Below are 22299 nucleotides of genomic sequence, written 5' to 3'. Positions count from 1 at the left end.
GTCAACCTGCCCACAGTGTACAGATGGTTGAATAAAGCCCAGAAATGAAATGACAAAAATGTCAGATTAGGAGATAAGGATGGAGGGGCATGAAACGTGAAGCCAGATGAAAGAATATAGATGGAGGGGAAAGGGAGGGGGGAAGGGAGAAAGAAAAAAGTCTGAGAAGGGTAAAGACCCGAAACTTCACCTATCGAAGCTCTCCAGAGATGCTTATCGGCCCGCTGAATTACTCAAACACTTGGTGTATTTAATCTGTTTTAGTCATATTAGTTTACAGTGAATATTTTTCAGGGCACTTCTTTAAAGGAATCCCAGGGGAACTTTTGCACTCATCCGAGAAACCAAGTTGGGTTTTGGCCTCGTGGACTGTCAGCCTGACTTCACCAGTTTATAAGTGATTGCAGTAACCGCACACAGACACTGATCTCATTCGATATTAAAGCCTCAAACTCAGGGAAGGGAGGAAATGACAATTTACATTGCGTTCGGTACAGATGGTGATGGAATTGTGGATTGGAGAGGCAAGGCAGGTCGTTAGGACTGGTCAGGGTTCATTTTGACCATGTGGAATGCTTAAAGTATGGAACATATTGCATAATTTCCATTTCCGTTAAAGGTGGTATGAAGCAAAAATGAAGGCCCCGTTACCACATATTGTAATTAAAAACCTGAAAATACAGGGAATAAAAATTAAAAAACAAGAAATACTGCTGATCTTTCAATTTTTTGATAAAACAGGCTGCTTTTTGATAAAATTGCTCCTATACTTTCATATGGAGAAAGACTGGATAGACTTGGCTTGTACTCGCTAGAATTTAGAAGTTTGAGGGGGGATCTTATAGAAACTTACAAAATTCTTAAGGGGTTGGACAGGCTAGATGCAGAAAGATTGTTCCCGAAGTTGGGGAAGTCCAGAACAAGAGGTCACAGTTTAAGGATAAGGGGGAAATCTTTTAGGACCGAGATGAGAAAAACATTTTTCACACAGAGAGTGGTGAATTTGTGGAATTCTCTGTCACAGAAGGTAGTTGAGGCCAGTTCATTGGCTATATTTAAGAGGGAGTTAGATGTGGCCCTTGTGGCTAAAGAGATCAGGGGGTATGAAGAGAAGGCAGGTACAGGATACTGAGTTGGATGATCAGCCATGATCATAATGGTACCTATTTTCTATGTTTCTATGTTTACCCATTTTACACCAACCAGGTACACCATTTTCTCTGCAGTTAGGTTTGGCCTCACTGACAAAGCTGGTGAAAAACATCTTCATCAGGACTACAGTTGGGAAGATAATTAAGTTGGGTGGTAACACCTGCTTCCAATTTGCTCTGCTTCCAAGATGAGGCTTTCCATATGAGAACCTCTGTGATGCCCTCAGTCTTTAGTGAACATGGTTTCTTCCCCTGGCTGAAATAGATGGATTCCTCACCCGTGTCTCCTCTGTGTCCTGGAGTCCTGCTCTCGCTCCCTCTTCCATCAGACACAACAAGGACAGAGTTCCCCTGGACCCCATCTTTCACCTCTCCAGCCCCCGCATCCAACCAACACATCATCCTCTGACATTTCCGCCACCTCCATCGTGGTCCCACCACTAATCACATCTTCCCATCTCCACCCCTTTCCACTATCCCCAGAGAACCTCCATGGTTCATTTATCCTTTCCCTCCCAAACCAAGCCGCCTCCCCAGGTACATTTCCATCTGCAACCGCAGAAGATGTAACACCTGTCCTACCTGTCCCTGAGATGAAGCGTAGACTCAGCGACTGTACTCACCGAACAATAACGCTCAGTCGGCCCACTGGATCTCCCGGTTGCTAACTACTTTAACTCCCCATCCCATTCCCATACTGACCTTTTGCTTGGTCTCAAGCCGAAACTTCATCCATTCCTTCGCCCCATAGATGCTGCCTCACCCGCTGAGTTTCTCCAGCATTTTTGTCTACCTTCATATTTTGCTAGGCTAGCTTACAACCCATTGGTGTGAACATTGAATTCTCTAAGTTTAGGTAACTTCTACAAATACCTCCCTACCACCACCCCCCCCCCCCCCCCCCCCCCCCCCCCCCCCCCCCCCGTCCACCTGTCCCTGAGGAAGCGTAGACTCAGCAGCCGTTTCACCGAACGTTAACGCTCAGTCTGCCAAGGCCTACTGGATCTCTCGGTTGTTAACCACTTTAAGTCCCCTGTAACTGGAAGGAAGGGGGAAATATTTTAAAGGATTCTGAGGGGGTACTGTTTTCACACAAAGGGTGGTGGATGTAAGGAACGAGCAGCCGGAGGAGGTAGATGAGGCAGGGACTATCACAATGTTTTAAGAAGCAATTCGGTATATGGATAGGACAGGTTTAGAGGGATAAGGGCCAAATGCAGGCAAGTGGGACTATTTAATAATCTTATAATAATAATCTTATTTATATAGCACATTTTTAGTCAACTTGCATTGACCCCAAAGTGCTTCACATAATTACATTACATTTTACACACAGGCAAAGGTGGGTGAAGTGTCTTGCCCCAAGGACACAACGACAGTATGCACTCCAAGCGGGATTCGAACCGGCTACCTTCCGGTCGCCAGCCGAACACTTAGCCCATTGCGTCATCTGTCGTCCCACATATTTAGCACATGTTGGTCGGTGTGGGCAAGTTGGGCAGAAGGGCCTATTTCCATGCTGTATGACTCTATGGCTCTAAGTGGCAGGAGAAAAGTGTAATAGATGGGATAATGCCTCCATGACACAGGGACTGTCAATTCGTGTCCACTTTTCTCAGTGTCCCTTTACTGTCCTTGTAACCCCCTGAAAATAATAAGCGATAAGTTACAGGAAGCCACCTCAAGTATCTGGATGACGCTTACCAAACCTCTGCATTAGTCATACGCCATGTCTAGGAGACACACGAGCCAACAACAAATTGGACCTTACTTTTATTTCTGTGAAACTTCCAGTCAGTTGGAGTACTGTTAACAATGACCCCCCATAACTGAGCAAAACATTCATCATTTACCAGATCACACTGTGGGAATTACAACTCTAAATCTTTATTTAATGTCAAGCTTTATGAAGGTGAGATTGAATCAGTCCTCAGTGCTGCATGCTGCTGAAATGCCCTCTCATTAGACATCCGATCAATCATTCTGCAAATGACGCTTCAGAGATGAGACTGGGTTCTTGTAGTTCTCCGAAGCATTTCAAAACCATTAATCGCTGGTGAACTTCAACCCCCTATTACACTGCGAGGTGCAAACTGCTTTTTAATTCATCCGAGATTTTACAATTAGAGGAAATAACTGTGCACAATTCCCTATAATTCATGTTCCCTGTGTAATGTTCTTTAAATGTTTCTCCAAAAGCTTACCTTCACATCCAATTTAAAATTTAGTTACGTACTTCCCTCAGGGACAACAGACCTTCTCTCAGACTCGTCAGTGTCAATCTTTATTAGCACCTCGGTGAGGTTTTTATTACTGTCAGCATTTGCCAGGCCCTCTTGTCAGGTGGCAGCTGCTTCAAGTCTACCTGCAAGAATTTAGCCTGTCATTTGTTGATTGGTAGGTTTGTCATTTGCAAATGATCTATACAGTACCTTAACGTCACAACACAGTGGCGGCACTCCCCCGAGAGACATTGAGATTTAAGGATAGTCAGCAATCATGGCAAACAGCAGGATTCTGTAACTGACCAGAGTTGCTTCCTCCCACACATATCTTTGTTCGACTGCTTGTTCTCCCATTACACCCCAATGCAACTCCACCACCATCCCCAGGCAAGCTTAGCGTAAAAGGTGAGCACACAAATCGCTTGCCAAGCGATTGATATTAATTTATATAGCACTGACCCAAACAAAAGAAATCATATTATGTAGTAATTTTCCCCTAATTACATTCAGGATGAAGATATATTTCAATATTTCAGCAATTACAAAGTACGGTAATTTAAGTCTATTAAACCGAACTGGGAATTTGAAGCAGTTTCGATGATAATGTAATAACTTCTACCATTGAATTCGACACACAATCAAGGAGAAAGGTGCCTGCTGAGAAGATGCATAAGTTTGAATCAAACACATAGCAAATCGGCCTTTCTGGATTCAGAAATTGACGGAGCACACATTGAAGCCATTTACGTACTTTTCATATTTCCTTACAACATAGAAGGAAGGCATTTGGCCCATTGAGTCTATGCTGTCTAACAGAGCAATCGCATTTCCCACAGTTTTCTGTCCATGGGGTGGCATGATGACACGGTGATAGTGCTGCAGCCTCGCGGCACCAGAGACCTGGGTTCAACCCTGACCACGGGTGCTGGCTGTACAAAGTTTTTTACGCACTCCCTGTGGGTTTTCTGCAGCTGCTCCATTTTCCTCCCACATTCCAAAGACGTGCAGGTTCGTAGCTTAATTGGCTTTGGTAAAATTGTAAATTGTCCCTCGCGTGTAGGATAGTGCTAGTGTACGGGGTGATCGCTGGTCGGCGCAGATTCAGTGGGTCGAAGGGCCTGTTTCCACGCTGCACCTCTAAAGTAAACTAACATAAAGTTCCATTAAGTCTACCATTGACATCAGGGACAATTTCCAGATACCAATTAACCCATGGTGACCAATTAACCTATCGACTCGGGTGATTTTGGAATATAGGATGAAACTGGAGCACCAAAAGGAAACCCACGCAGTCACTGGGATGAAGTGAAAAATGCACAGTCTCACAAAGCAAGTTGCGAATGATCCCAGGTCTCGGAGCTGTGGGGCAACATTGCCATCAGTGTCACTGTGACATCGCCACTCGGCCCAGTATGCCTTTGCTGCTTGTTTGAAAGCATTATCCAATTTCTCCCACCACACTGCTCTTCCCAATAACCCTGCAAATGTTTATTTTTAATAAATAGATGTACGATTGCCTTTTGCAAGTTATTATTGAACCTTCTCCCGCCACCCCTTCAGGTTGTGCACCACAGACATGGCAAATCACGGGGTAAACAGGATTGTCCATTTTTTTTCCAAAGTGGCGACGCTCGCTAATGGCAACAGTTTCTGCGTAACTTTTCTGTCAAAACCGATAATTTCGAACACCTCTATTTCGAACATCCCCTCCGAGCCTTCATTCTCAGCCCTGAGGAGTTTATTTTCCCTTTCAGTGCGTTGCTACCTAAATAATCTCTGTGTGGATTGAGGTGGCTGTTGTCAACAGCTTTATCTCATTCCGAGTTTAAAAAAAAAATGGTGATAGCACAAAGCCTCAGCAGCAAGCCATTATCACTTTGGCTGTGGAGAGGGGAGCCTCCTGCAGAAACTGTCCCTCATCTGTTTTCCACCTAGCTGAACCGTCTAAATGATGATTAATCACCGAATAACACCAAGTGCTCTGACAGGGAGATAATAGGAGGCAGAAAGCAAGGAATTGGGAGAAACAGGCGGGTGCTTGTGGTCCAGTATGGGTGGGTGGAGGCCCGAAGAAGATGGATGGCCTGATAAATGCTTGATGCTTAAGGGAACTTTCTTTAACAAGTGAAAACCAAAGCTACTGACAAATCCAAGCACCTAGCACTAAGCACATCAAACTGACACATATCCCTGAGCTGAATGACTAAATTCGGCGCAATTTAATACGGAAATGTAAAACCGATACTTTAATCCAGGATTTCGTCTTTTTTTTAGTGTTCTCCTAATCTGTCAGCATTTCACTGGGCTGCTCATAACCTGGGTCATAATCAAGGGATCTTAGTCCTGTGGGTTTGGTTTGGTTTAGTTTAGTTTAGTTTAGTCTAGTTTAGAGACACAGGTCGTTTGGAGGGATCGGATTTTACACACTGAAACATTCCACAATCTTTGATTAATACAGCACAAGATTAGCTGATATTAAAAATTCACAGCTGATCAAGTAATTGACACCCAACAACATCATCTATGCAGTGCTACAAGGTTTTTTAAGGGGTCGGTGGTTGGTGCGGACTAGGTGGACCGAAGGGCCTGTTTCCGCACTGTATCTCTAAACTAACACTTCCATTTGCTGGGTCTAGCCACATATGGGTCTTAGCTCAAAACACACAAGATGCCGTTGGGTCTTCACAGGCATAATGTCGAGAAGTTGTTTCCACTTGTGGGAGCAGCTAGATTTAGGCATCACTGTTTAAAAATAAGGGATTTAGGTTGGTTTGGGTTTATTATTGTCATGAGCAAAGATTATAGAGGAGCTTTGGTCATGAGTACGAAGGTACAGTGAAAAGCTTAGTTGTACATGTTATTCAAACATATCAGATATACAATACACAATCAAGTCAAACTCAAGTACAATAGATTTGTCATTTAAAAAGTAGATGAGGCAAACCTTTTTCTCTGGGTAACGATTCTTCGGAACTTCTTCAATAACCCTCCATTCCCTTCCCATATATAACTATCCAATTTATTTTTAAATGATAAAAAACGAACCTGGGGAAGCTCATTCCACACAGCTACCACTTAGAGTAAATTATTGTTAGGCAGAATGTAAACACTCTCAGTGGGAAAAAGCTTTCTTCCCTCTCATCAAAAAACTTCTATCAAGCCCCCCCTTTCTGCGCTCCAACCTTCTGCGCTCCAAAAAGGTCATAAAAGGCAACCATCTGTACATCTCCTCTGTTACTCCAAAGACATCCTTCCTATATTAGGGCCTAACTTGTTCAACCTTTCTCTGTATAGCTGAAACCCAGGTTCTAGTAATCTGTGTGCTTATATATAAGTAGGCGACACACACTCCACACAATTTCTTCATAAAAAAGGTCATGAAAAGTTATAGTATAGGTATAGGTAATGTGTGTGCTTATATATGTATACACACACTCACTATATATATATATATATATAAATATATATATATATATATACACACACATATATATATACACGTGGAATATATAGTTGATGCTACAGTTAATTCAGCCATTATCATTTCAAATCAAAGAGTGAATTCAGTGGAAAGGTTCTGCTCATAATTAGTATATTTGTACCTTTAAGGAACTATCTTAAAAAAGTGCAGCTGGGTGGTTTCCCACTACCTTTGCCACAGATTTATCCTTTGAGTATATTTCCCCTCGATGAGGAGTAATTAAGATTAAAGGGCTGTTATGATGAAGTGGTCAGGCAACCACCTAGTACCCTGTTGGACATCTGCCCTTTAATTAGAGCCGAGCTTTGGTCTTCCCTTGCCAGGATTATTTGATGTAGGACCCTTGGCCTTCTGCTTCTGGCTTTGAACCAGGCATATTTCAATCAAGGCAATACCGTAGAAAAATGCAATCGAAATGAACCAGTAAACCATGGCAAGCTTTAACAGAAAGGTTCATACTTCCTGAATTTCATTGTGAAAAAGGAAGGAAAGGTTGGGAGGATTGGTGAAAAAGATCAGTGATCTTCTCCTGCCTAAAACACAACTGTGTTATGTCAATATTGCATGCAGAATTATTAGCACAGAAATTCTACTGGCTAAAAAGTAATTCAAGTTGAATTAGTATTATGCAAATCTCTAAGCAGAGATTACAATCACTGCCGATCCCCAACAAGGGAAAAGGACTTAGCGTTTCCCAAGATTTTCCAATATTCACCTTCAGGAATGCCTGGCAGTGCTGTTGGACCCTTTAACATGCAGCATGCTTCCAGCAACAGGAGAACGGAGTGACTGAATGTAAGGATGCAGCAGTAATGGGAAAGGAGTGGGAAAGTGCTTCCAATGGTTCAGGTGGGTGTGCATCAACAGGCAAGGGATGGAGCTTGGAGGAAGCATGTTCTTTTTTGCAAAGCGGCTCCTGAACTGCGGCCGAATATTGCTGATAGGAAATTGCCGGGGTAGTGTTGTAAGGACAAGAATGGTGTTTATGAACACCTGTTCTTTATGATTCTGCAGGCTGAGGGGAAATAAATGACATCTTCTGCCTGCAAGGATGAGTTAGGTGACCTTCATACTTCAAAGATGCAGCGCGAATATATATATCACATATACAGTGGCTTGCAAAAGTTTTCATACCCCTTGAACTTTTCCATATTTTGTCACGTTACAACCACAAACATAAATGTATTTTATTGGGATTTTATGTGATAGACCAACACAAAATGGCACATAATTGTGAAGTGGAAGGAAAATGATACATGGTTTTCAAATACTTTTGCACGCCACACTTTTCAGTTTTTTATTTGTAAAAAAATTTGAAAACCATGTATCATTTTCCTTCCACTTCACAATTATGCACCGCTTTGTGTTGGTCTCTCACATAAAATCCCAATAAAATACATTTACGTTTGTGGTTGTAACGTGACAAAATGTGGAAAAGTTCAAGGGATATGAATACTTTTGCAAGCCACTGTATACACACACATACTCAAAAAACAAATGTTAACCTACTCATTCCTAGGATCATTCTTGTAAACCTCATCTGGACCCTCTCATGGGCCAGCACGTCCTTCATTAGGTTTCATTAAACTTGGATCATGTAGTACATGAAAGTGTGGTGCTATGCTATCCAATTTCTAGGCAACAACAACACCAAAAATGATAAACAATAATGTATTCAAAATGCTAAATGTGGAACTGAGCAGATATTGTTTTGACGAAAGATTGGACAAGCTAAAGCACCCTTCCCTAAATCAGGTGAAAACTGAGACGTTTTTAAAATTATAGCCATGTTTGATAGGATAGATATACAAAGAACATTTCTATTTGGGGGGTGCAAGTTCTAAAACGAAGGCTATATCTAGAAGAGAGTCACCAATAAACCAGTGGGCACTGGAGAATAACCTTCCCAATGTAAAGAGTGGTCCAAATGTGCCACAATCATATAAAATGATTAAGAGATTGGACAAGCTAGATGGAGGAAAAATGTTCCCCATGTTGGGGGAGTCCAGAACCAGGCGTCACAGTTCAAGAATAGGGGGTAGGCCATTTAGGACTGAGATGAGGAAAAACCTGTGCATTGCAAATCTGTGGGATTCTCTGCCATAGAAGGCAGTGGAGGCCAATTCACTGGATGTTTTCAAGAGGGTGTTAGATGTAGCTCTTGGGGATAACAGAATCAAGGGATATGGGGAGAAAGCAGGAATGGGGTACTGATTTTGGATGATCAGCCATGATCATATTGAATGGCGGTGCTGACTCGAAGGGCCTACTCCTGCACCTATTTCCTATACGTCCATGTTGCTATGTGTCTCTGGCAGGCAAGCATGGCTGGTCCCCATCCCTTTGATAATCACCCAAAAAATCTGTCAACGGTGAGATTATTTATGCACACACTTCTGTCCTGAAACGTTGTGGATGTGGATGTGGATGTGAATGTGAATATGTGCCTCTCCAAACTCTGGCAAATTTAAATCTCTGTCGATAGTCCGAATCATTGTCTCCACTATCTTGCATTTTTGTTTCTGTGAAGGTATTTTAAGTGCATGCTGGTTTCAGTCAAACAATGGTTTTTTGCACAACAGACAGGCATTTCCTCATCAAATGGCCACATCAGTGAATTTTGCTTGCCTCGCTCTGTTTTGCTGTCTTAGTTGGGTAAATGTGTAAACTTTTAATGGTTAATATTCAACCACATCAGAGCATTCATCATTTTGTCAAACTTGGGCACCCTAGCCCTTTTCATCTAGTCATGTACTTTCTCTTGTAGCCCGTCCTTGTCCAATTAGTTCCTGTGATGCTCCATCTTCATTGCTGCCGTATTAACTGCAATGGGGAGGTGATCTCAGTCACTGTCACTGACCATGACAAAGCAGTCCTTGATTGTGTAGCACAAGATATCCTGTGGCCCAAGACCAGACAACTCTGACTAATAAACTACTCTCCACGCTCGCTTTAAGCCTTACTCTGCTAAATAAACAGGAACTCCCTATGGATAGCATGACAACTGTTTTGACTGGTGTTTTTAGGCTTGAATGAATAGCAAGGTTTATTATTAACCGTGAAACACCAATGACCAGACAATAGATAAATAATGGGCTACATGCAATTAAAAATAACGATTTCTTACTGAAAGTGTTGGAATATTTCAGTGCTTCACTGGCAGTAATGATTTTTCCAGCTACCATTAGTGTAACACCATAGTTAACACCACCATTGCTAACTTAACACATAGTTAAGTTTCCCCCTAGGTTTTTCTGTTGTAAAGAAAACAACACTAACTCATCCGTTCTTTGCTCAAAGCTGCAATGCCCCATGTCAGAAACATCCTCATGAATCACCTGAGGTGAAGAGTCTGAAGAAGGATCTCGACCCGAAACGCCACCCTTCCCTTCTCTCCAGAGATGCTGCCTGTCCCGCTGATTTACTCCAGCATTTTGTGTCTATCACATGAATCACCTCTCCACCCTTGCGTGGGGATGTAATGTGGTGACTAGAACTACATGCAGCTCCCATGCTGTGGCCTAAATGGTATTGCCTACAGTTCTATTGTAGCTCTGCTACTTTCATGTATTACTCCCTCGCTCCCTCTCTCTCTCTCTCCTCGCTCCCTCTCTCTCTCCCTCTATCTCACTCCCTCACTCAAAAGCTGCAGTTAAGTGTAAGAAGGAACTGCAGATGCTGGTTTACACCAAAGATGGACACAAAAAGCAGGAATAACTCAGCGGGACAGACAGCATCTCTGGAGAGAAGGAATGGGTGAAGTTTCGGGTCGAGACCCTTCCTCAGACCTGCAGTTACTTGGTCTGGTGGGTGAGGGGGTAGATCAGTTGAAACTATCATGCAAAAGACAAATGGATTTTTATTGCATAAAAATGTCGTGATATCATGCAAACTAGGTCATCATTTCGCTGAACACCTTAGCTCAGCCCGCCCAGGCCTATGCAATCTTCTGTGTTGCCAAACACTTTAACTATCCTTCCCATTCCCATTCTGATCTTTCTGGGACACAAAGATGGCCGGGCGAGGAAGGGGACATCAGTTCATGGGCTGATCTGGTCGAGGGCGACGGGGGAAGGCCCTGGAGAAGCCTGGGGCTTGCCTGGATCAGGAGCCGCTCCAGTAGATCAAGCACATGGGCAGACCAGACTTTGGGCTTTGGAAGTGGTGACAAAACATGGCGGTGCCTGCATGTGAATGCAAAACAGATTTCACTGCGCAGTTGCATGTGTGACAAATAAAACAACGTTGAACCTTTGAAACCATCACTGAACCATTGAAGAGATCACTGAAATGCAGACAACGCAAAATATATTCCTTGTGGCTATCTGGAAGAACTCTGTGGTATAAAAGATGTGGACGAGCTGGTCGAATGGAACAGGTTGAGGGTTTTTTTTGGTGGGATCATTCAAGACGACAGCCTCGACCCTAACTGAGCGTGCATTGTTCCTTAAAGGTAACAGGGAGTCAGAGAAGGTGTTTAAAATGCCACAGGTGCTGCAGATCTTTCATAGCCACGGTGTAGAGAGGGAGAGAGGGAGAAAAGACAAAGAGAAAGAGAAAGAGAGATAGAGAAACAGATTTCCACTATCCTTTCTGCTTCGTCATGTGAGACAATTGTAACAAAAATCTCAATTAATAGAATCTTGTCAAACGGGGTGAGAAATAAAACGGACTGGAACAAAATATTTCTCGAGCAGATGGTTAATTAAAATGAAGTCTGAGCTCCGCAGCTCTGGTAAAACTTCCTCAAGATAGCCCTGCTAATCCGATCATTTTAAAGAATAAAATGACTGAGCGCTCTGATAGAACCTCGGTTAACACTCACTCCTCAACTGACTGTCATTTTGAAAGACAATGCCACCGAGCCTCTTTCAACACTGTCACCCATAAGAATAATTAGCTTCCATCAAAGCAGTAGATTATCTGCCCCTGCTGCCCATTGGGCCATTGCGAAGAGGTGCCAATAAAGATGAATTATGTCTAATCATTCCTGCTCTTCTGTCCATCTGATTGATGATTATAACGCCTCTGATATTACAGCGCAGAAAAATGACACCGACATTTAAAGCATTGTGGATCTGACAGATAAAAAACTGACTGTAAGGCACGTTCTGTGATAAGAAAAACAAGCCAAGACAAATAAGTCTCTAAACAAAGAAGTGATTAGGCACCATGTGAATAATAGAGTGACTACACCTTGTGGGTGGAATCTGACCAGATTAATTACACATCACAGGGAGGGGGTCCCTGGCATTTTCGGCCTGATACTTTATTGCACTGACTCACACGTTCTCAGTCTGAAACAAAGTCAAAAGTGCTCACGGACTTATGGGCCACAGTTTCCAATTGTACCCAATAATTCTTTAGTCAGAAGGTAGTTAATCTGTGGATAGACACAAAAAGCTGCAGTAACTCAGCGGGACAGGCAGCATGTCTGGAGAGAAGGAATGGGTGACGTTTACCAGTCTGAAGAAGGGTCCCGACCCGAAACGTCACCCATTGCTTCTCTCCAGATATGCTGCCTGTCCCGCTGAGTTACTCCAGCATTTTTGTGTCTATCTCTGGTTTAAACCAGCATGTACAGTTCCTTCTTACACAGTTAATCTGTGGAACTCACTGCCACAGAGGGCTGTGGAGGCCAAGTCAGTGGATATTTTTTAAAGGCAAAGATAGACAAATTATTGATGAGGACGGGTGTCATGGAGAGAAAGCTGGAAAATGGGAGCAGGAGGCAGAGGACAGCTATGATTGAATGGCAGAGTTGACTCTGTGGGCCGAATGGCCTAATTCTACTCCTATAACCTATAGGGCAGCACGGTGGCGCAGCGGTAGAGTTGCTGCCTTACAGCGAATGCAGCGCCGGATACCCGTGACCGATCCCGACTATGGGTGCTGTCTGTACGGAGTTAGTACGTTCTCCCCGTGACCTGCGTGGGTTTTCTCCGAGATCTTCGGTTTCCTCCCACACTCCAAAGACGTGCAGATATGTACTTAAAGGTTAATTGGCTTGGTTAATGTAAACAATATCCCTAGTGTGTGTAGGATAGTGTTAATATGCGGGGATTGCTTGTGAACAAACTAAACTTGTGAATTCTGACCGACTATTCCAGAAGGTTGTGTTGACTTGAATGCTGTCAAGTCAAGTCAAGTCAAGTTTATTTGTCACATACACATACGAGATGTGCAGTGAAATGAAAGTGGCAATGCTCGCGGACTTTTGTGCAAAAGACAAACAACAAAACAACCAAACAAATTATAAACACAATCATAACACACATATTCTTTTACATAATCAATAATGGAAGGAAAAACGCTCAGTAGAGTTAGTCCCTGGTGAGATAGGCGTTTACAGTCCGAATTGCCTCTGGGAAGAAACTCCTTCTCAACCTCTCCGTTCTCACCGCATGGCAACGGAGGCGTTTGCCTGACCGTAGCAGCTGGAACAGTCCGTTCCAGAGGTGGAAGGGGTCTCCCATGATTTTATTTGCTCTGGAGTTGCACCTCCTGTTGTATAGTTCCTGCAGGGGGGCGAGTGAAGTTCCCATAGTGCGTTCGGCCAAACGCACTACTCTCTGCAGAGCCTTCTTGTCCTTGGCAGAGCAATTCCCAAACCAGGTGATAATATTTCCGGACAAGATGCTTTCCACCGCCGCTGTGTAGAAGCACTGGAGGATCCTCGGAGACACTCTGAATTTCCTCAATTGCCTGAGGTGGTAAAGGCGCTGCCTTGCCTTACTCACGAGTGCTGAGGCGTGTGATGCCCATGTCATATCCTCGGAGATGTGGACTCCCAGATATTTAAAACAGTTCACCCTATACGCTGTATGAGTAAACCAAGCAATTTCCAATGTTCTCTTGACTGGATCAGTTCCTGTGGACTGGAGGTTAGCCAATGTAACTCCACTTTTTAAGAAAGGAGGGAAAGAAAAAACGGGGAATTATACACCAGTTAGCCTTACATCGGTAGTGGGGAAGATGCTGGAGTTGATTATTAAAGATGTTATAGCAGCGCATTTGGAAAGCAGTGACGTGCAAGTGTGAAGTCGTATTTGCTGTGCATTTAATAAAGTCTTTGGATCTTTATCTTGGTGTAAGGCTCCAGTTATTTATAACAGCTGAAACACAACAATGAGGAACAACCTTTTTACCCAGAGTTGTGAATCTGTGGTTTTCTCCCACATTCCAAAGGTATTCAGATTTGTAGGTTAATTGGTTTCTGTAAATTACCCCTAGTGTGTAGGATAGAACTAGTGCATGGGTGATTGTTGGTCGGCATGGACTCGGTGAGCCAAAACGCATGTTTCCACACTATATCTCTGAACTGACCTAAACTAAACTAAACGTCCTCATTCTTTAGTTATACTTAAACTCAGCTTGATGCCTTGCCTTGGTTTTTATACCATGAAGTGATCCTGGCTTCACTTACTCATGGTGGGAGGGCATTTTCATCTCAGCCGGAGTAGACACAGAAGAGTTACAAAATAACGATTTCCACATCTATTTTCTCTGAGGTCCAGGCATTAATCTGGAAATAACCAGAAAGTAAATGTATGCAATCATAATACAGATGAAATCTGTGTGACTAATGCTTGAGGAATAAATAGGAAGCATTCTGAGTCTCTGCCTGCTCGAGCTGGGACAAGTAGTAAGGAAAACACACAAACAAACACAGGCATGGACTACAAAGAAGCACAGGGCTGTCTTTAAATGGAGGTTGAGGATAAGGCTATATCCTAAAAAGATACCTCCATCTTCATAATCTGTCCAATCACCAAGCATTCGCTTCCTTGAAAACTATTTTGGATTAATCTGCCTGCTTTCTTAGAGAAGAAACAGACCAAAATGGGCTGAACAATCTGCTACTCCCACTCAAAAATCACATACATTCTACTTATATTGGTGTGAGGAGAACCAGCTTTTTGAAGAGAAGTTGAAGGTGGATGAATATGGGACATACACAAAAAAGCTGGAGAAACTCAGCGGGTGCAGCAGCATCTATGGAGCGAAGGAAATGTTTTGGGCCGATACCCTTCTTCAGACTGATGAGGGTTTGGGGGGGGGGGGCGGGGAGAAGAAAGGAAAAAGGAGGAGGAGGAGCCCGAAGGCTGGGGACATTGAATATGGGATATTAACCAGAGGAACTCCAGCAGTGATGTACTGGGGCTGGAGTGATTGTCCCCAAGTAACCTCATTCAGCTTCCTTTGTGCAAGGTACAACTCCAACTATTGGCATATTTTCCTCCTCATGTTCTCGCCAGCCTGAGCTACAAGGAAAGGTGGGCAAGCTAAGAGTTTAATCCTTAGAGAGCAGGAAGCTGAGGAATATCTTATCGAGGTGTAAATTCATGAGGGTTATTGATGGGGTGAATGCAGAGTCTTTTTCTCAAGGTAGGAACATCAAGAACAGGAGGGCATAGATTTAAAGTGAAAGGGGGAAGATTTAATTGGAGCCTGAGTGACAACCTTTTCACTCAGTGGGTAGTGGTGAATGAGCTACCAGAGGAGGTATTTGAGGCAGGTACTATAACAGCATTTAAAAGATACATGGACAGGAATGTTTTAGAGGAATATGGGTGAAATGAGACCAGCTTCGATGGAGCATCTTAGTTGACATGGACAGGTCGAGCAGAATGGTCTGTTTCATGTTACATGCTGTACCATGTCTCTAACCTGCCATTGATGTCTGTAACACCTGCTGAGTCTATTTATAAAAGAGATTAGGATCCAACAGTGTAGATTGGATCTCAATGGCCATTTAGGTTAAGAATGATCAAAAGGGAGTACAATACGCACTCTGTTCAATTGCATCGGATACAAATGAGATGAAGCTGGAAAAGGCAAATGTTGAATTACAATTGTGGACTCGAGAGAGGCAGAATATCAAAATCTTCCCCTTCTCCCTCCAATGACATATTTGATTTTAAAGCTGACTCAAAGCTGATTCCACCATATGATGTAATCCCCATTCCATCTTATGGTGAAAAAGTTTCATCTGACCTCTTAGCCACAACTTTGACACCCTTTTCTCTCCTGGTCTCCTTGTCGTCTCCCCGTTCATTACCCTTTAGTTTATTTTTCATCTCTAACCTTTGTACACCCACCTGCCAAACACAACCCCTTCACCTGTTCCACCTATTACTTGCCAAGCGCTATCCTGCCCCCACCTCTTTTCCAACTCACCCCCCCCCCCTTCCCCCCCACTACAATCAGAGAAGAAGGGTATCGACCCGAAATGCCACCTATCTATGCTCTCCAGAAATGCATTTAGATACTCCAGCACATGGTACCGATCCTAATTGATCACTTGTTGTTTAAGAAGGACCTGCAGATGCTGGAAAATTGAAGGTACACACAGAGAGTGGTGAATCTCTGGAATTCTCTGCCACAGAAGGCAGTTGAGGCCAGTTCGTTGGCTATATTTAAGAGGGAGTTAGATGTGGCCCTTGTTGCTAAAGGGATCAGGGGGTATGGAGAGAAGGCAGATACAGGATACTGAGTTGGATGATCAGCCATGATCATATTGAATGGCGGTGCAGGCTCGAAGGGCCGAATGGCCTACTCCTGCACCTATTTTCTATGTTTCTATGTTTCTTACACAAAAATGCTGGAGTTGGGTGATAGATCAGGTGAGTCTCAATAAGAGACAAATCTCCTCTACACTACACACCACCTCCAATGTGTGAGAAATCAGAAAATGCCAATGCCTTATAGGAATATAAATATTATTTTAAATAAGTTTGACAAGCTGGTGCCTGGGGATTCCAATTTTAACAGACTGTGAAAACCACAAATCAACAACAAAGCAGAAGTGAGACAATTGACATGAAAAGGCCCCATATATTACAAATTAACACCGATTCTTTTTTTATGTTATTCTTTTTCATCTTATCGCCTAATGCAAATAATTTGCCAAATAAATTGCTGGTTTCTCCAGAGGCAGAGACCAAAGGTCAGATGATTGATTGACAAACTATGTTTTCCGCGCTGATTGCAACCTGATACTGAGGCAAACAATTCAGGAAACAAAAATCCATTTTTGTGGCATTGGGCGGCACAGAGAGAGGGGAGCACACCCTTCATGAGCATGTTCTTCTCAGCCTGGCAGCTACAGTGAAGTGCGAACCAATCTCCTTCATAACAAAGAGACAACCACAAATTGGATTCATTCTTCACGTTCCAAGAGTTATAGCTGCCGGCGATGTTTTCTGGGGAGGTGGGGCTAGGTGGATGGATTAGCAGGAAGTGTGCGTTATTTAATGCTGCGGTAAGAAGCTGCAAGTCTGCACCGTGCTCTGTCTGTCTTTGCACAAGATCCATTAGGTATCAAAAGAGCTGAACAGCAGGTGAATGACCCAGTACTCTGGATTGCCCATGGAGTTCCACAAACGAAATACATTGACTATGTGTTTTTTGTTATTCATTGCATCTGTTTTGTATTGATTACATTTGAAATATTCTCTTCTTCATGTTTAATTTTGATTTTAAATTCTTTCAAATATTTAGTCTGACCACAAATAAAATTCCCATGGATTGCAAATTCTTATGCAATGAAAAACGCACTAAAGTATGTGCCAATTGTAAATGTGATTTCCTTGCATTGAAGATGTGCAATGCTTGTGGTTCTGAGGCCACTTTACTATTGTACAGGTATCTGCACATTGCTTCCAACATCACGGCAGCCTTAATAGGTTAAGCCTTTGCCACATTAGGAGGTCTTAACAAGGCAGCCTCCAATTTGAACCAATAGTTTGGGTCGTAGAGTTGATTAGGGAGAACTCTGGCTTTCAGTGATGGATTCAGGATGGAATGGACACCAAGCATCTTTAACAGAGGGTGGGCCATCTTGTCATCAGTAGTAAGCATCCAGGATATGGCTCAGTATGGATGCTCTCCTTCTCCCAACAATCATGCATTCACGTACCATGGCTAGATCAGAGGTCTAACCAACTGATATTCCACTGCAAATCTTAATCGCAGCATATTTAAAAAAATGCCCTATGCGATTCCTATAGGAAGTGCTGCCTATATCTGACTACTTGCTGAAGAAGTCTGAAGAAGGGTCTTGACCCGAAACATCACCCATCCCTTCTCTTCAGAGAAGTTACTCCAGGTTTCTGTGACTATCTTCGGTTTTAACCAGCATCCGCAGTTCCTTCCTGCACTACTTGCTTTAAATGTTGCTTCTATCTGCTCCACTGTGTTGATAAAAAAAAAATATTGGTTTCTCTGCAAAGCGCAGGTGCATATTAGGAGCGAGTAATGAAAAACGACATAAGGAATCAGACAAGATGTAAATTAAATAAAAGGATAAAAAGCAAGGAGCAAAGAGAAGAATAAATACACACAAACAAATCATACAAGCATCTTGGTATCTTCTAACCCTGCATTGTCACACAATTGGCATCCCTCACATCTGGTCCCATACGGTCCTTATGCATTCCAAATTCCTTCTCTTCTAAACCATCATAACCCTATATTTTCTTTCATTCCGAGTTCAAATTCGGATTCGCCCATTGCTGCTCATTATCTGTTATGCCTACATCCTCCAATAACATTCACTCTCTGTCCTAATAGTCAAAGACTCCAGTAGTCTGACTCTATTTTCCATATTCACAGATGACTCTGTCTCAACTCCACTAGTCTTCTGCTATTCATTCATTTCCATCCCAGTGATTTACTTCCCCTGAACTGTGTCAGGAATGGGAGAGTTTCCATAATTCTATGATCAACCTGCCAGATACCACAGTGAGCAACTACTAGGAAAATAATAGTTGTATCAAAATAAATTGTGTAACGTTAACTTTCTTAAAGCACCCAGTGTGTGCAATAACATTGGGAATGAGAATGATTATACGTGACAGACTAAACGTTAATTTCATTGAGCAACAAAATATATTTTGATGGGCCACTGCAAGGCACACTGGTTCAGTTTAGTGATACAGTGCGGAAACAGGCCCTTCGGCCCACTGAGTCTGCACTGACCAGTGATCCCCGCACATTAACACTATCCTACACACACTAGGGACAATTTACATTTATTTCGCCAAATAACCTACAAACATGTACGTCTATGGAGCGTGGGAGGAAAACAAAGATCTTGTGGAAAACCCACGCGGTCACAGGCAGAACATACAAACTCCATACGGACAGCACCCCTAGTGGGGATTGAACCCAGATCTCCAGCACTGTAAGTGATGTAAGGCAGCAACTCTACCACTGCGTGCCACCCATTGTGTGCTGAGAAAATGTACTAATGGTAGAAAAGTCATTGTAGTATGTTACCTAAAGAAACATGAGAAGTCATGTTTGCATTTATTGCCCCTTAACCAACTATGGTACAGTGAAATTTGAGTTACCATAAAGCCATACTAAGTGAAAAGCAACAAAACACACAGCCACCAAAAATATATAATAATAACATAAACATCCACCACAGTGGACTCCGCATTCCTCACTGTGATGGAAGGCAATAGTCATTTTCCTCCATTGTTCACCCATGGTCGGGGCCTTTGAACTCTCCGCACTTGCCGCTGCCGACAGTCCGACGTTCAAACACTAAATCATACTTTTAAAGCATACTTAAAATAATAAAAACAGAGAGGGGACAGAGAGTGGCCAACCAGAATTGGTAACCCTGCCCCTTGATGTTACATACTCTGTAACACTGCTGTTTACAATTTTGTCTCTCTCTCTCTCTCTCTCTCTATACCCTGCTTGATTGAAGCTTCATTTTCCATTTGCCAGTTCTTTCTCTTTCTCTCTCATTTTGTGCAAAATTTGGGATTTTGTTTCACCTTTTACTGAGCACGTTGTTTTTTTATGTCAGAAATCCAGTTGTTGGGAGATGGATCACACTATATTTAGTACATCCAATGTTGGCATAATATATAGCCTGGTCAGATGAATTTGGCTAATGCAATCTAAACTTCCCTTCCCTGGTCCCCACTAATTGCCCATAAATTCAAATTCAATCGCGCAGCTGTTTGTTTGCAGTATTTTGTAACTAAAAATGTACCTTACTTCCCAGCACGATTCTGTCCATTTCGGGGTTGCTTTAAATCAGTCTGGAAAGTCAATAAGAAATTTCAAGGCATGCTTGATCCTTGTAACCCAAATATAATTTCCACGTTGGATTTCACAAAATGACATTTTTACCGTGCGACACTTTTCTTCTTCTATTGGACCCATCGTTGGGGGGGCTCCTAGTCAACAGAGACCTATTGGTATGGTATCAGACCAGGAGATCCCTCCCAGATAATTGACTTACTTACCTCCATCCTTCAATCCTCTCTACTGAACCTTTCCACATCCCCATTAAGTTTTCAACTATGCAACATCATATCTCTTGCGTGGTCGAAAAAACGTGGAATTTTTGGAAAAGGCTCAATACCAAAATAGTCATCAGTGTCCCACTGTTGCATTCTATGTTCCTTGTTTGGTGACCAGAATCTTTGGGCTATTCTGCCTCCACTCCAAGTTAAAAATTGCTCCCCCTGCTGTATGACCATAGAGTATTTTAACTTATTTTAATTAAACCAGTCTGTCTAACAAAATACCAACTAGGTTGGCAATTAGCGCAGTTCGTGCTCGCCACGCCCAAACAAATTGGTTTGAGGCTGTTTCCTGATGAAAATAATGGTTTAGCTAATCTTGAATAGGATACCCTATTTTGACCTGGATAGTTTGAATCTTATATGGTTGCATCGGACTTCCAGGTTATCAAAACCATTTTGTGAACGAGTGTTATAAGTGGAATAATTGATTATTTGTGTTCAATTCACTCATAGGACATGGGAATTGAGTTCGGACAATTACAAGATTTTTATTTTAGCAAGTTAAACAACCAGAGCAAGATTCAGATAATAAACACAGAGCCCTGGAGAGTGTAGGTTGCAGAACAGAGGGACTTAAGGGTGGAGGTACATCGTTCTCTGAGAGAGGCAAGACGGATAGACAGAATGGTGAAGAAAACACTTGCTTTAATCAGTCACGGCATCAAGTGCAGAAGTTGGGACATCATGTATTAACTGTACAAGTCGTTAGTGAGAGTGTGCAGTTCATAGACAGAGTGATAGACTCATGCAGCAGCATGGAAACAAGTCTTTTAGCCCAACTCATCCATGTCGATCAAATTTCCTAACCAAGCTAATCCCACGCCTGCAGGTAGCCCAGATCTCTCCAGACCTTTGCTATCCACACAAGATTATTTTAAATGTTGCTATTGCACCCACCACTACCAACATAGAAACATAACATAGAAACATAACATAGTAACATAGAAACATAGAAATTAGGTGCAGGAGTAGGCCATTCAGCCCTTCGAGCCTGCACCGCCATTCAATATGATCATGGCTGATCATCCAACTCATCCTTGCAAATCTTTTTTTATACTATTTTCAGTTTAATGACATCCAGAGCAGGACTGTACACAACACTCAAGATATGGCCTTGCCAACGTCTTGTGTAGCTCTAATATGTCAACCCAACCCCTGTACTCAATACCCTGTCTGATGAAGGCAAGTATGTGAAGTGTCTTCTTCACCACCGTGTCTACATGTGTCGCTGCTTTCATAGAATTATGTATCTACACCCAAAGTTCTCAAATACTTCCAGAGAGCCCTACAATATTCTGCACACGCCCTGCCCAGGTTTGTCCTACAAAATGCAACACTTCATATTTGTCATTTTTTTACCCATTGGACTAGTTAGTTGATCAAAATTCAGTTTTTTAGATCACTTTAGATAATTATTCAGGTAGTTTAAGATCACTGTTCACTATATCACCATCCACGAGCTTACTAATAATCCCACCTCTGTTTACATCCAAATCTTTTATACAAACAACAAATAACAATGAACTCAGCACCGATCCATGTGGGACATCACTTGTTACAGGCCTCCGGTCTGAAAAACAACTCTCCACCATGCCCTTCAACTCTTCAATAACATTCAATTTCTAGGCCACCATTGCCTCATCCTTATCATGGGTGTCTAGTCCATTTACACCTCCATCCCTCGCCAGGAATATCTAATGGCCCTCTAGTTCTTCCTTGAACCGAGTCTCAATCAGTTCCCCTCAACTAACACTGTGCTGTGCCTGGAAAACCTGTCCACACACTCAACAACTTCTCCCTTGACCTCTCACTTTCTCCAAGCTAAAAGTGTAGCCATGGGCACTCGCATGGACCCGAGCTATGCCTGCCATTTTGCCGGTTATGTTGAACAGTCCTTGTTCCAAACGTAAACTTGCACCATCCCCCAACTCTTTTTTCATTACATCGACGACAGCATTGGGGCTGTCCTCTGCAGGACAAGGATAGAGTTCTCCTGGTCCTCACCATTCAACCCCATCAGCCTTCGCATCCAACACATCCTTCTCTGACATTCCCCTCACCTCCAACGTGATCCTACCACTAGTCACATCTTCCCATCCATATCCATT

This window comes from Leucoraja erinacea, chromosome 15, assembly GCF_028641065.1.
Source record: "Leucoraja erinacea ecotype New England chromosome 15, Leri_hhj_1, whole genome shotgun sequence".
Taxonomy (NCBI): domain Eukaryota; kingdom Metazoa; phylum Chordata; class Chondrichthyes; order Rajiformes; family Rajidae; genus Leucoraja; species Leucoraja erinaceus.
Note: the sequence above shows the minus strand (reverse complement) of the source record.